Raw genomic sequence first — 13,683 nt, 5'->3', positions numbered from 1 at the left:
TACCCCATGTTTCCTCATGAAGCACCCATACAGCAGATTAGATGAGCCCACCCACCCCTGTAGCTCCTAGCTGAATGGAACTTGCTGACTTGGGCAGTGTCCAATCAGTGGCAAGCCCTTACTCTCAGATCACTGATAGAAGTGAGATGCTTGGGTTCATGGGACTATGGAGGAGTGGTGTGTGCCTCCTTCTGCAGGGTAGGCCCATCAAGGATATGGCCAGTAGGTCAACCATGGCCTCTGCCTGAGGGAGCACAGTCGATTAGAGCACCTAACAAAAGAAATGTGGACATGGAGTCAGTGATCAGAAGGGGCAACTCCAAGGCCCAGGAGCAGACCAGGTGAGGGGGCCACCTCTCTCGCCACCCACCACAGAGCACTACTACCAGCTGCATTAAAACACAAAAGAGCCATGCAGCAGAATAAGAACCTATCTGCCAGCTAACATTGTTATGCACCATCTACTGGATTGCAACCCAAAATACAACACTGAAATATTTAGTCAGTATACAGTGCCTGTGAAAACTAAGGCAAAGATTAAGCAACAAATACACATTCTGTACATACTCCTGACCCTCTGAAAACACCCAGAAACAAAGCCAACTGAGTACGCTCAGTCCATATCATAGTTAGAAGAATGTCAGCTCTTCCACATGAGAAAGAATCAATGCAAGAATTCTGGAAACTCCAAAAGCCAGTGTGCCCCCCCCTTACCTGCAAACAGACACACTAGCCCCTCAGAAATGGTAATTAGCTAGACTGAGATGACTGAAGTGATGGACACAGAATTTAGAATCTGGATGGCAAGGAAGCTCAATGGGATCAAGGAGAAAGTTGAAACCCAATCCAAGGAATCCAGTAAAACATTCCAGGAGCTGAAAGATGAAATAGCCATTTTAAGAAAGAACCAACCTGAACTTCCGAAGCTGAAAAATTTACTTCAAGAATTCTGCAACCCAATTGGAAGCATCAACAGCAGAATAGATCAAGCTGAAGAAAGAAATTTCAGAGCTTAAAGACTGGTTCTTCAAATAAGCTCTCTCAGACAAATATAAAGAAAAAAGAAGTTTACAAAATGAACAATACCTTCAATAAATATAGGATTATGTAAAAAAAATTAAACCTACAACTCGTTGGCATTCCTGAAAGAGAAGGAGTAAGTCACTTGGAAACCACATTGAAGATATTGTTCATAAAAAGTTCCCTAAACTTGCTAGAGAGGAGAACACACAAATTCAAAAATATAGAGAACCCCTGCAAGATATTACAAAAAATGACCACCCCCAAGGCACATAGTCATCAAATTCATCAAAGTCAAGGCAAAAGAAAAAATCTTAAAGACAGCTAGAGAGAAAGGTTAGGTCACCTACAAAGAGTGCCCCATCAGGCTAGCAGCAGATCTCTCAGCAGTAACCCTACAAGCCAGAAGATAGTGGGGGCCTTCTTACAGCATTCTTAAAGAAAAGAATTTCAACCAAGAATATCATACCTCACCAAACTAAGCTTCATAAGTGAAAGAGAAATAAAAATCCTTCTCAGAGAAGCAAGCACTGAGGGATTTGTTATTAACAGACCACTCTTACAAGAGGTCCTGAAAGGAGCATTAACATGGAAACAAAAGACCAAAACCTTCTACCTCAAAAATACACTCAAGCACATAGCCCATCGACAATAAAAAGAAACTACACAATCAAATCTACAAAACCAAGTTAGCTAACAACATGATGACAGGATCAAAATCTTGTATATCAATACTAATCCTGAATGTAATCTAAGCACCCCACTTAAAAGACACAGAGTTACAAGCTAGATAAAAACGATCCAACAGTCTATTCTTTTCATGAGATGCATCTCACATGTAATGAGACCCACAGGCTCAAAGTAATAGAGGATAATATACCAAGCAAAGAGAAAGCAAAAAGGACCGTTATTCTTATACCATATAAAATAGATTTTAAACCAACAATAATCAGAAAGAAGAAAGAATGGCTGTACATAATGATAAAGGGTTCATTTCAATAAGAAGATTTAACTATCAAACATATAGGTTTATGCACAACATAGGAGCAAACAGAGACATAAAACAAGGTCTTCTTGACTTATAAAAAAACTTAGCCACACAATAATAGTGGGGGACTTTGACACCACACTAACAGCATTAGACAGATTAGACAGATTATTGAGGCAGGAAACTAAAACAAATTCTGGATTTAAACTCAACACTTGACCAACTGGACCTAATAGATATCTAGAGAGTACTTCACCCAACAAGTATGGAATGTATATTTTTGTCATCCGCATGCAGAATGTATTCTAAGATCTGCCATATGCTCAGACATGAAGCAAGTCTCAATAAATTTTAAAAAGTTGAATGTATGCCGTGTGGTCTTAGAACACAGTGCAATAAACATAGAAATCAATAATAAGAATATCTCTCAAAACTACACAAAACATGAAAATTAAACAACTCGCTTCTGAAGAACTTTTGGGTAATCAAGGAAATTAAGACAAATTTAAAAAATCATTTGGAATTAATGAATATAGAGACATACCTTACCAAAACATTTGGGATGCAGCTAAAACAACGTTAAAAGGAAAGTTTATGTGCTAAGCACCTTTATCAAGAGGTTAGAAAGTTCTCAAATTAACTATCTAAAAGCATAACTGGAGAAACTACAGAAAAAAAATACAACATTCCAGCTTCAAAGCTAGTAGAAGAAAATAAATAACTAATATCAGAGAACAACTAAAATAAATTGAGACCCAAAAAATACACACAAATGATCAATAAAACCAAAAGTTGGTTTTTAAAAGAATAAATAAGCTTGAAGGAATGTTAGCTGAATTAACAAAATAAAAAATAATTCAAATAAGTGCAATCAGAAATGACAAAGACAACATTACAACCAATTCCACACAAATACAAAATATTCTCAGAGATTATTTATGAACACCTCCATGCATAAGAATTTAAAAATCTAGAGAAAATGGGTAAATTCGGAAATTGAGTCAGTAATAAAAATCTTACCAACCAAAAAGAGCCCTAAACTAGATGGATTTACAGTAAAATTCTACCAGACGTACAAAGAAGAACTGATACCAATCACAGTGAAACTGTTCCAAAGAGTTGATAAGGAAGGATTTCTCCCTAATTCATTCTGTTAAGACGGCATTATCCTGATAGCAAAACGTGGCAGAGACACAATGAAAAAGGAAAACTCAGGCCAATATCCCTGATGAACATAGGTACTCGACAAACTGAATCCAGAAACACATGAAAAGGTTAATTCACAGCTTTGTTTCTGGAATACAAAGTTGGTTCAACACACACAAATCAATAAATGTGATTCAGCACAAACACAGAATCAAAGACAAACACCATATGATCATCACCTCAGTAGATGCCAAAAAAAAGCCTTAGATAAAATCAATCATCCTTCATGAAAAAAATCCTAAATCAATTAGGCATTGAAGAAACATACCTCAAAATAATAAGAGCCATCTATGACAAACCCATAGCTGGCATCATACTGAACCAGCAAAAACTGAACCATTCCCCTTGAGAACTGGAACAAGGCAAGGATGTCTACTCTCACTACTCATATTCAACACAGTACTGGAAGCCCTACCCAGGGCAATCAGGAAAGAAAAAGAAATAAAAGGTGTCCAACTAGAATAACAAGTTAATCCATCTTTCTTTGCTGACGATATGATTCTATACCTAGAAAACTCCAAAGATACCACCCAAAAGCTCCTGGAACTAATAAACAAATTTGGTAAAGTTTTAGGATATAAGATCAATCTATAGAAAGCAGTAGAATTTCTATACACCAATAACATTCTAGATGAGAATCAAATCAAAGACACAATCCATTAATCTCATTTAAAATAACCACAAAAGAAATGAAATATCTAGGAGTCTATCTAACCAAGGAGGTAAAAGGCCTCTTCAAGGAGAACTACAACACATTGCTGAAAGAAACCAGAGATGACATAAATAAATGGAAAAATATTCCATGCTCATGGATTGGAAGGATTAATAGAGTTAAAATGGCCATACTGCCCAAAGCAATTTATATATTCAATGATTTTCCTATCAAAATACCAACAACTCACAGAACCAGAGAAATATATTCTAAAATTCATTTGGGACCAAAAAAAAAAAAAGCCTGTGTGTTAGTCTGTTTTTGCACTGCTGATAAAGACATACCCAAGACTAGGCAATTGGCACAAGAAATAGTTTTAATTGTACTTACAGTTCTATGTGGCTGGGGAAGGCCTCACAATCATGGCAAAGGGCAAAAGGCATTTCTTTCATGCCAGCAGCAAGAGAAAATGAGGAGGAAGCAAAAGTGGAAACCCCTGATAAACCCATCAGATCTCATGAGACTTACTTGCTATCATGAGAATAGCACACGAAGGACCCGCCTCCATGATTCAATTACCTACCACAGGGTCCCTCCCACAACATGTGGGAATTCTGGGAGATACAATTCAAGTTGAGATTTGGGTGAGGGCACAGCCAAACCATATCATTCCACCCTGGCCCCTCCCGAATCTCATGTCCTCACATTTCAAAACCAATCATGCCTTCCCAATAGTCCCCCAAAGTCTTAACTCATTTCAGCATTGACTCAAAAGTCCACAGTACAACATCTCATGTGAGACAAGTCCCTTCTGCCTATGAGCCTGTAAAATTAAAAGCAAGTTAGTTACTTCCTAGATACCATGGGGGTACAGGCATTCGGTAAATACAGCCATTCCAAATAGGAGAAATTAGTCAAACTGAAGGGGCTATAGATCCCACGCAAGTCTGAAATCCAACAGGGCAGTCAAATATTAAAGTTCCAAAATGATATTTGACTCCGTGTTTTGCATCCAGGTCATGCTGATGCAAGAGGCGTGTTTCCATAGTCTTGGGCAGCTCTGCCCCTGTGGCTTTGCAGGGTAGAGCCTCCCTCCCAGCTGCTTTCACGGGCTGGCATTGAGTGTCTATGGTTTTTCCAGGCACACGGTGCAAGCTGTCGGCAGATGTACCATCCTGGGTCCAGAGGACAGTGGCCGTCTTCTCACAGCTCCACTAGATGTTGCCCCAGTGTGGACTCTGTGTGGGGGCTTCAGTCCCACATTTCCCTTCTGCACTGCCATAGCAGAAGTTCTCCATGAGGGCCCCACCCCTGCAGCAAACTTTTGCCTGGTTATCTAGGTGTTTCCATACATCTTCTGAAATCTAGGTGGAGGTTCCCAAACTTCAGTTCTTGACTTCTATGCGCCCACAGGCTCAATACCATGTGTAAGCTGCCAAGGTTTGGGGCTTCCACCCTCTGAAACCATGGCTAGAGCTGTACCTTGACCCTTTTTAGTCATGGCTGGAGTGGCTTGGATGCAGGACACTAAGTCCCTAGGCTGCACACAACACTGGGACCCTGGGCCTAGCCAACAAAACAATTTCTTCCTCCTATGCCTCTGGGACCATGATGAGAAGGGCTGCCTTAGTGAAAACCTCTGGTATGCCCTGGAGACATTTTCCCCATTGTATTGGGAATTAACATTCCGCTGCTCATTACTTATCCAAATTTCTGCAGCTGGCTTAAATTTCTCCTCAGAAAAAGGGATTTTCATTTTTATCACATTGTCGGGCTGCAAACTTTCCAAACTTTTATGCTCTGCTTCCCTTATAAAACTGAATGGCTTTAACAGCACCCAAGTCACATCTTGAGTGCTTTACTGTTTAGAAATTTCTTCTGCCAAATACCCTAAATTATCCTTCTCAAGTTCAAAGTTCCACAAATCTCCAGGGCAGGGGCAAAATGCCACCAGTCTGTTTGCGAAAACATAACAAGAGTCACCTTTGCTCCAGTTCTCAACAAGTTCCTCATTTCTATCTGAGATCACCTCAGCCTGGACTTTATTGTCCACATTGCTGTCAGCATTTTGGGCAAAGCCATTCAACAAGTCTCTAGGAAATTCCAAACTTTCCCACATTTTCCTTTCTTCTCCTGAGCACTCCAAACTGTTCCAACCTCTGCCTGTTACCCAGTTCCAAAGTCACTTCCACATTTTAGGGTATCTTTTCAGCAACACCCCACTCTACTGGAAGCAATTTACTGTATTAGTTCTTTTTCACGTTGCTGATAAAGACATACCAAAGACTGGGAAATTTACAAAAGAAAAAGGTTTAATTGGACTTACAGTTCCAGGTGGCTGGGGAAGATCTCACAATCATGGTGGAGGGCACTTCTTACACGGTGACAGTAAGAGTGAATGAGGAGGAAACAAAAGGAGAAACCCCTGATAAACCCATCAGATGTTATGAGACTTACCACCACAAGAATAGCACGGGAAAGACCTGTCTTCATGATTCAATTACCACCAACTGGGTCCCTCCCACAACATTTGGGAATTCTGGGAGATACAATTCAAATTGAGATTTGGGTGGGGTCACAGCCAAACCATATCAGCCTAAATAGCTAAAGCCATTCCAAGAAAAAAGAAAAAAGCCAGAGACATCACATTGCCCAACTTCAAATCATACTATAAGTTTACAGTACTCAAAGAGCATGATACAGATACAAAAACAGACACATAGACCAATGGAACAGAATAGAGAGCCCAGAAATAAACACAAGACTACAAACATTTGACTTTTGACAAAATTAACAAAAGTAAGCAATGGGAAAAGGACTCTTTATTCCATAAATTGTGCTAAGATAACTGGCTAGCTATATACAGAAGAATAAAAAGGGTCCTTTACCTCTTACCATGTATGAAAATTAACTCAAGATGAATGAAAACTTTAAATGTAAGACCCCTTAAACTATAAAAAAAAATTCTAGAAGGAAACCTAGGAGATACCCTTCTTTACAGTTGTTTTGTCAAAGAATTTATGGCTAAGTCCTCAAAAGCAATTGTAACAAAAATGAAAATTGATAAGTGGAACGTAATTCAACTAAAGAGCTTCTGCCCAACAAAAGAAAGCATCAACAGAGTAAACAGACAGCCTGCAGAGTGGGAGAAAATATCTGCAACTATGCATCTGACAAAAGTCTAATATCCAGAATCTACAAGGAACTTAAATCACAAAGCAAAAACAAATAATCCAATTAAAAAATGAGCAAAAGGACATGAACTGACATTTCTCAAAAGAAGATACACAAGTGGCCAACAAACATATGAAAAAATGCTCAGCATCTTTTGTCAACAGACAAATGCAAATAAAGACCACAATGAGATAACATCTTACACCAGTCAGAATGGCAATTATGAAAAAGTCAAAAACAACACATGTTGGCAAGGCTGCAGAGAGAAGGGAATGCATTTACACTGTTGGTGGGAATGCAAACTAGTTGAGCCATTATGGAAAGCAGTTTTGAGGTTTCTCAAAGAACTTAAAAGAGAGCTACCATTCCACCCAGCAATTCCACTACTAGGATATGCCAAAGGAAAATAATTCATCCTGTCATAAAGACCCCTGCACCTATATGTTCACTGCAGCACTATTCACAATAACAAGGACATGGAATCGATCTAAGTGCCCATCAACAGTGGACTGGATAAATAAAATGTGGTACCTATGAACCATGGAATACAATGTAGCGATTAAAAACAAACAAAAAAAATCATGCCCTTTGCAGCATCATGGATGGAGTTGGAGGTCATTAGTCTAAACGATCTAACTCAAAAACAGAAAACAAAATACAGCATGTTGTCACATATAATTCTCACATATGGATTATTTGTTTTTGCTTCGTGATTTAAGTTCCTTTTAGATTCTGGATATTGGACTTTTGTCAGATGCATAGTTGCAGATATTTTCTCCCATTCTGCAGGCTGTTTACTCTGTTGATGCTTTCTTTTGCTGGGCAGAAGCTCTTCAGTTGAATTATGCTCCACTTATCAATTTTCATTTTTGTTACAATTGCTTTTGAGGACTTAGCCATAAGTTCTTTGACAAAACAAATACAAGTGGGAGTTAAACGTCGAATGTACGTGATTGTAAAGACAGGAACAATACATACGACGGATCACTAGAAAGGACAGGGCCATGGGTTGAAGAACCACCTGGTGGGTACTGTGCTTACGGCCTGGCTGATAAGATCTTTGGGACCCCAAACCTCAGCGTCATGTAATTTACCCATGGAATAAATCTGCGTGTGTATCCTTTAATCTATAATAAAAGTTGAAATTTTAAAAAAAGATTACGACTCACTGAAGATTCAGATGATCATTAGCATTTTTAGCAATAGAGTATTTTTAATTTAAATATGTATTATTTAAGACATAATGCTATTTCACACTTAATAAACTATGATATAGTGTAAACAAAACTTTTATATGCACTGGGAAACCAAAAATTGTGTGACTCACTTTACTCTGATATGTGTGTTATTGTGGTTGTCTGGAATTTAACTCACGGTATCTCTGAGGTATGCTTGTAACAGTGTTTATTTTATTTTATTTTTTATCTGGAAGGCTTTCATGAATACTATCTCATTTAAGTCTCACTAACATTGTAAATACTAGTTAGAATAGAAATGAATACTGCCATTGCATAGATAATGGCACACACATGTTCCAAAACTTTGGAGGCTTGCCAATTCTTCACAGACATCAAGTGATGGAATAAATGTAAATTTTTTACTTCTGCCTTCTAGTCCTACCCCCGGGTTCATTGCATATGTTGACCCATGATGTTTCTATGCCCAAATTAAAACTCGTTTGTCCTATCTGAACAAACCTGGTGGAGTTGCCTTTCCTTTTTTTCAATCCCTGTCAAGAGCATTCACTTAAATTCAAGGGAAAATCCAAGAGATTAATAAGTTTACTCTGAGGTATGAAGGGCTCGAGAGACTGCTGAATGTGATAACCCTCCCAGGTATATTTTCATTTTTAACATAGAACTTTTCAGCAACTCCTGGCAGTGTGCTAAAAGCTGGAGGCTTGATTTTTTTTTTTTGGAGGAAATTTGTCCCAGAGTCCCTCAGAGCTCTCCATCTGAGCAGCTGAATGGTTTTGCAACTACTAAAACAAAGTTCATGGCAGCGCCTTGGGATACAAATTCATGTTGCACGAGAGCCTGTTGCTAAGATGAAGTTACCTGTATCTCAGAAACATCCCCATGAGCTCTGCCACCATAATCATATGACCCTAGAATCCCCTGGTGCAATATTTAACATTTTCACATTCAATCTTCTTTCAGGTATGGATTTTGAACATATTTCAGCCTGGTAATATGGCAATTTGGATTTGTTCATTTACTTCATGGTAAAAGAGTCCAAAGAATAAATGGACTATTGTTTTTAAAAAGGGAAATAAGAAGAAATATATTGATAGAGCCACATTTAATGATATTTTAAAAATCAGCAAATTCTGGCACCTGAACACAATGTCTGCTATGCTCACTGATTCTGCTCGAATATCTGATACTTTTAACACCTGTGATCTGGAAGCAACAGAGTGAGGGATCAGGTGGAACTGGCAAATGTGGCCAAAGAGGGTAACAAAAAATAACTGACATTAACTGAGCACTAATTATGAGCCAGGGACTGTGCTAAGCACTTTACATACATGACCTTGTGCAATACTCTCAAAATCTCTATGGGGTGGGTTCTATTGCTATTCCAGTTTTATAGATGAGAAAGTCAAGGTTTAGAGAGTCTAATTAACTTGCTCAAGAGGCAGATCGTATAAATTCAGTTGTGTCTGACTGGCAGTGAAGTTTATTTTTCATGACTATATCACATAACCTTTCAAAGAAAAAAGCTTGCAAGTTGATGGAGATAAAGTTTCAGGCTTGGTTTTGAAAGAATAAAGACGAAATTAGGCTCTTCTTAGAATGCTGCCTCCACATGTGTAGAGAGCTATCCAGGGTGCTTCAAAGTCCAAAATAACAGAAAACATGAGTAAGACTTTGGCATTCAGTTGATTTCTCACATAGAGTAAGTCCTCTACTAGCAGAGAGAGATGTTGGTTTAAATTTTCTGGTATAAGATTCAAAATGAGACATTAATTTTAAAGAGGTGGCAAAACAAAACAGCCACAAAACAAATGTTGGCATGGGATCTAATGGTGCTGTTATATTCCATATAAAAGGCTTATTCAATGAAAGCCTTAACAAATGTTGCAAAAATCTGCACATAGGTTTGCAGAAGCACTTTCATTGCTTGTTCATACTTTCTGCTTGTTCTGCACGTAGTACCTCATTCTGTCCATTTTCCCAGTGGAAACCAATCTCATTCCTCACTTAATTCTATAACTCAAATATTACTAATTTGTCAAACTCCTGGTTAAAGATGCCCCTAGCAGGATACATATGTTTGTGTGAACTCATTGAATGATATCCAAACCATGCATGCATGCATGCATGTCATTGCATATGTTTTACATAAAATAATAAACGAATATTGAAATTTAGTTAATAAGATGCATAGTAAAATATTGGTATATATGACTCCAACTTACACTGAAATTTATCAAAAACTAAGATGGGTTGATGGATAATAGAGCGATGCATAGATGTATAGGTAATTGATGAAACAAAGAGAGTAAACTGTTAATAGTGGAGCCTGGGTGATAGATACTTGAATGTTTATGGTAAAATTCCTTCAGTCTTCAATATGATTGAAATGTCAAAGATAAAGTGTTGAAAATAAGGTTAATACTCACATATACGAACATCTCAGTGATTCATTGGTTTGGTAGAATTAACAGATTCATTTTGATCTTACTCATTAATGGGAAAGGAATCATTAAAATATCTGAGGCTGTTCTGACAATCAACAGACATAACCTTTCATGCACCAACAGATATACACACACAAATGCGTATATATATATCTGTATCTATATATATATATATATATATATATATATATATATCTTCAAAGCTATTAGAAATTTGAAAAAAATTGATAGAAGCGCAATTATCATTGAATACTTTGGCAAAACTTTCAGATCAGAAATACGCAACTGAAGAATGCTTTTATCTCAACATATTGCTGATTTCAAAGTCTGTCCCCTTCTTCTGTCTTCAGTTCAAAATTATGTTCCTGTAATGGGCCGCCTAAATTAGAATCATTTGCAATATTAATTAAATCTGCAGATTGCAAGAAGCACTCTATTAATCTCTAAGGGGTTGAGTCCAGAAATCTGTTCTCCTAACAATTCTCATGTTTGGAGCTTATACCATTTATTGTGGTAAATAAGGAGATAGATATATTTTCCTATGCTTATGCATTAGGGATTTTGGTTGAGAAGCAGTGCCACCAACTGTCAGCTTAGGTCATTCACCAGTCAATAATGTTGCATTTATATTTTCCTGGGTGTGGGGAAGTAGGATAATGGAAATAGAAAGGAGAGAAACAATTGGTGGATATAGGGGCAATTAGCAGAAACAGTTCTATCCCTGGAGTACTGTCTTACTGATGGGTGACTGATAACACGTGCCTACTGAAAATAGACTGATGAGAGATATTGGACTATGCTCAGTAACTACTTGATCTAACTGGGAAAACATGGTCTCTACTCTGCTAAAGATCAATTCTGAGAAGGAAGAGTTCACAATGTACCGTAAGACAATTCATAAACTGAAGAAGGAAAAATAACTGTCTTAGTCCCTCCAGGATGTTATAACAAAGTAACATAGATTGGGTGGCTTATAAACAATAGAAATTTATTTCTCACAGTTTTGGAGGCTGGAAGTTTGAGATCAGGGTGCCAGCATTGTTGGATTTTGGTGAGGACCCTTTTCTGGGTTGCATGTAGACTGCCAACTGCTTGTTGTGACTTAACATAGTAGACAGTGAGAGAGCTCTCTGGGTCCTCTTGTATTATTTATTTATTTATGTATTTATTTATTTATTTTAGAGATGGGATCTCACTCTGTTGCCCAGGCTGGAGAGCAGTGGCACAAACATAGCTCACTGTGACCTAAAACTCCTGGGCTCAAGCAGTCCTCTTCCCTCAGCTCTTGAGTAGCTGGGACTATAGATGTGCTCCAGCACTTCACCATGCCTGGCTAATAAAAAAACAAAACAAAACTTTTTTTACAGACAAGGTATCTCTATGTTTCCAAGGCCGGCCTCAAACATTGGACCCAGCAATTCTTTCACCTTGTGCTTCCAACGTTCTGGGATTGCAGATGAGAGCCACTGTGTTTGGTCTGGGGCCTCTTTCATAAGGGCACTAATGCCATTCATGAGAGAGCTCCACCTTCCGATCTAATCACCTCCCGAAGGCCCCACCTCCTAATACCATCACGTTGGGAATTAAGATGTCAACCTATGAATTACAGGGGAGACATAAATATTCAATCTATAACAATAACAGAGAGAGAGAGAGAATAAAAGAAGACAGGAAGAAAAGAAGGCAGGAGGAGGAATGAGGGAGGGAGAAAGTAACCCTTGAAACTGATGTGAGTGCTCCAAGTAGAAGTATGTACAAGCATTGATCTATGTAATATTTTTCTGGTTAACTTCTCAGGTCCCCCACCTGTGCTATCAATACAGAAGATCCAGTATCAGTGGAAAGCTGGATGGGGTCAGCTGGCTCCTGCTCCTCGTTGCCACGTGGCACCACTGCTGATATTGACATTGGCCCTGCACCACACAGCAGCAGCCCTGTGTGCCCTGCATAGAGTGCCTGTCTGAACCAGATTCCTACACTGTCTTTGAAAAAGGATGAACTCATTCCCTCAATCAAGGGTCATAAACTGGCCACCTGTGTGCTAAATCTGACCCTCAGTAGTGGTGTATTTGACAACACACATTTCATGGCTAACATTGCTGTCTCTGTTTTACACACAGCCTCATAGAAGCCTTTATATTGCCTGCCTGGTGTCTTGAAGCATTTGTGTTATAATCCTTACCCTGGTGCTGGGTGCTGGGTCTAATCAGAGAAGCAGCATGCTTTGATTCCCAATTACGGGGCTCTCTGAACTTGGGATTTTCAGGTGATATACACAGCCAGTTCTGAGAACTCTCTCCTGGAATGGGGCACCATTTCCATCTCTTCGCAAAGATCCATGCCAGGGTCAGGGCAGTTTTTTCATTTAATCTCTTGACACAGAAAAGGCCTGATTAAATCCTTTCCTTGAGTAGTAGTACTATATAGCCGTGCAGCCTATACCCTCTACACTTCTGAAAGTCGTTATTTTCCATGACCACAAGTGTCCTCAGGTACCCTCCTGGGCTGGTGGTAGAGAGATTCTCACATTCAAGGACTCAAATCAAAGTGAATTTCCTGGCACCTTTTCTCACTAGAGAAGATCATCTGTGACTGAGCTGCCTGCAAGCCATATAGATACAAACTTTTATCTCTAATGCCAAGGCTTAGAGGGATATATTAATAGCTCTAATAAATTTATTCTTAGACTTATTGTTTCATGGGCTAGTGAGTCTTTGCTACTGGAGACAATATAGACTTGTCAGGTTAAAAAAAAAAATTTGCCAAGCTAACACATTAAAAAGATCTCCTAAGGCTATCATTTTATGAGGATGATTATAAACACTTCTGTGATGAATATCACCGTAATAAACTGTTAAGTACAACTGCAAGTATACCCTTAGGGTGAATTCCTACACTTAGAAATTTTTATTTTTGCTAGCTGCAGTGGCTCATGTCTGTAATCCCAGGACTTTGGGAAGTCGAGGCGGGAGGATTGCTTGAGGCCAGAAGTTTGAGACA

The sequence above is a fragment of the Colobus angolensis genome, unplaced genomic scaffold, assembly GCF_000951035.1.
Source record: "Colobus angolensis palliatus isolate OR3802 unplaced genomic scaffold, Cang.pa_1.0 Scaffold118, whole genome shotgun sequence".
NCBI lineage: Eukaryota > Metazoa > Chordata > Mammalia > Primates > Cercopithecidae > Colobus > Colobus angolensis.
The sequence above is the reverse complement of the archived record's forward strand: the minus strand, read 5'-3'. Positions refer to the sequence as shown.